Raw genomic sequence first — 3,579 nt, forward strand, 5'->3', positions numbered from 1 at the left:
CTGAAGTGAGGTTAAAGGTATGTACATAAATGCTTATTTTATTCCAAATATAAATCAAATCTTATGTAAGACGAATGTTTAGTTAGATAATGAGGCTTTAGAAGAGATTTTTTTTATACATGTGACATTAGCAATTGATTGGCTGATATTCGCTTTAACTTCTATTAAAATATTTCTTATTAATCCATAAGGCTACCGCATGCGTAATTATAGCCTTTATTAGGGTGCTGAAATCAACATCTATTTCGCTATCTTTAATTATACCAATATATTGACTTTATGCCAGTTGGCCGTTCAATTTTGGACTTTAATATACAGAGCTTGTCGAAGGCAGACAGCGATCGATATAAAATGGAATTGTCGGATATATATAATCCAGTGTTTTATATGACACACATGCTTATAAGATAGATAGATTTTTTGCTGAGACTGTGAACTGTCTTTAGAAAATGCAACTGATAACTTGCTTGTCTATTGTCTCCAAATTTTCCGGCGATTATCTAACAATTTCCTTTAAGAAAATTCAAAATGAACTACTGTTCAGTCCATTCAGTTGCACGCAAAAAGCTATTTAAAGTTCGAGAAACTATTAAAGATGAACTTAAATCCCACATAGTACCTCGAGCTTAGCATAAGACTGAATTGATAAAAGTAAGAAATCGGAGACGTTAAAGCCTCTGAAAAGTGAAATCATCAAGAAGACTGAGCAATATTTGGATCTCGTTGCATGATGGTTTTACAACAAAGAGATGATGATATGACTAAGGAAAAAATCAGTTCAGGTCCAGAAGCATATTTCGACCACAAATTTATCGAGGGTCGATCAGCACTTCCGAAGCTCACATGATACGGGTCGTATCCAATATAGTCTAGTAGTAAATGATTTACTCTATGTATAAGCATTTTGAAGATTTCTTGGAAGTTCGGTTTTGATATCCTTCTGTGGTAGCAGCTGTGGTGCTCTTCCCTTCTCTTTGTTTTGCTGATGGTGATTGTGTGGCCGAAATTTCCCTTGATGCTAACTTTTCTCCATTTTTTGTCGGGTTGTGTTGGCCAACTTTAGTTTGTTGCTCTTTCTGTTGGGGCTTTTGTTTTGTTGTGGTGTATTCAGTTTTCTTCTAGTGGGTCTCTGCTATCTCCGCAAGTTGTAACAGTGACCCTTTATGAACTCCGTGGTTTTTTATGCCAGCAGGGAGGCGACACGAAGTGTGACACAAGCCTTTGAGCGAGCTTACATTCAGAGCTGTGTTTGGGCGCGAATCAGGTGCTCGTCTCAGCTGCATCTGTACGGGTAAAAAATTATGGCGAAGTGCATTCACTGTACTTGAGGACATGTCAGGTGAGAACAGTATTACCTTGCCAACTATTTCGGCAAGATGTCACCCTTTCATACNTGCATTCACTGTACTTGAGGACATGTCAGGTGAGAACAGTATTACCTTGCCAACTATTTCGGCAAGATGTCACCCTTTCATACCGAGGTGCAAGCCCGGTAAGGCTTGTGGACGCTTATTTAAAAATGGCATCTGTTGGCCTCTTCTCCGGAGTTATCTTTCCGAAATTTGGTATGGAATATTGAAAATGGTCACACAACAATCTCCGAAGATATGCCAGAGATTGGACAACTATAGCATATAGCTGTCATACAAACGGACCTCTCCCTCTAAGGAGAACTCTTATATTTGCCAAGTTATCTTCACGAAATTTGACACAGATTATTATCCAAGCCATCGCTACAGCCTTTGTAGGAATTGTTCCGATCGGAGTACTATAGCATATAGCTGCCATACAAACTAAATGATCTGCATCAAGTGCCTGTATAGAAAACTTTTCCATTTGACGGGGTATCTTTAAGAAATTTGGCAGAGAGTATAATTGAGGGTAACGCTATAAATGCTGAAAAAATTGTTGAGATTGGATCACTAGAAGATATAGCTGCCATACAAACTGAACGATCAAACTATAATCCTTGTTTTAAAACTCGTTGGTTTGGCAGAGTATCTTCATGAATTTTTGGGCAGACTACCAATAATCCTAAGCATTTGTATTATTATCAATCTTGCCATACAAAATAACTGATCAAAATATTGTGCGTTTAGGGAAAACTGTTTACTTACTGTTAAAACTGTTTACTTACTGTTAAAACTGTTTAACTTAACAAAATTTCCAGCGTTTTTATGCGAATAATTGTACAATCTCCGAAGAAATTGTTCAGGATGACTATAGCATGTGTCTGCCAAAATTTAACCAAAAAACGTTTTTTTTTTTATTATTTTTTGTTTTTAATTTTTTCTTGTATTTTATTTTATTTTTTTTTTTAATTGTTTACCAAAACTTGAAGGCTTGTCCAACAATTTTTATGAATTTGAATGTATTTGCTAATATTCTACTTTTATTTTGCGAACATTGCCTAAAAACTTCACTTCGCTCCCATCAACTCCATCGCCAGTAAGTAAAAACCAAGTGCAAATATTTATTTTTTGTATAAAAATTTTGTTTTATATTTTTTTCTTTCTTTCGTTGCGTTTTCTTTTTGTTCTCAAATATATTTATAAATAAATAAAAATGTGTGTTTGTTTATTTATGTTGATTTGTGTGTGTGTGTGTGAGTGTTGTTTATAACATTTCATCAAAATTTTCAGTATTTTTTCCACTTAAAACTAATTATTGTTACAACTACTACATACATACACATATATATATATATATTTATTGAAACCAATAAACCCGTGTAACTCCTTAAATCACATATATTTTTTATTTTAATCTTTCGAGGAAGATATTGATTTCGCGCTGATAAAATTTGTAATTTTTGGAGGCAATAAAGTGGTGCAAGTGGCTTTTGCCTTTTTGATTTGAGGTGCCGTTCTTCCATACGTAAAATTTGCACAGATCAGAGCAAGTAATAGTTCGAAGGCGCCAAGTCTGGAGAATATTCAAGTTGCATTAGCTTAAGGGTAGTCGTCAAACATGTATGAGGTTTCACATTATCCTGATGGTTAACTCTCGGTGGGTGAATTATGGTATTCATTGCCATTGTGGCTTTAAATTGGGTTTAAATAGCGTCCAAATAGAACTACGGAACAAATTCACGACCCACCCAACCACGAATATCGAAAAAATGAGTATCATCTTGATTTTTGATTTTTGATCGGCTTTGGCGTTTAATTTTTTTGGCTCGTTTTTTCCCCTTTTCTTCCGATAGTTCCCGACTTGTTTGCATGTCAAGCTTATAAACTCATGTCTAATCGGCAGTGTTAATGCAGATTACGGTACGCCTTTTTAAAATAATCGGTTTTATTGGGACGAGTCAAACAAGTACGTCTTTCATACCGAAAATATCCACCAAAATCATTCGAACGGACTCGCGAGAGTTATCGAGCTCTCTTTCCATCTCTCTAACGCTTGCCTGACGATTCGCAAGCATACTGTTCTTCACTTTTACAGTTGTTTTTTTAATTATTTTTAGTACATTTTATTTTATTTTTTAATTTTAACTTTTTTAAGCTTTTTTGTTTTATTTTTGTTTTTGGAGTGGTATTTTTTTATTTTTTAGGTTTTTATTTTCTTTTTATTTCT

Source organism: Bactrocera latifrons, unplaced genomic scaffold (genome assembly GCF_001853355.1).
Source record: "Bactrocera latifrons isolate USDA-ARS-PBARC rearing strain unplaced genomic scaffold, ASM185335v1 scaffold_263, whole genome shotgun sequence".
NCBI lineage: Eukaryota > Metazoa > Arthropoda > Insecta > Diptera > Tephritidae > Bactrocera > Bactrocera latifrons.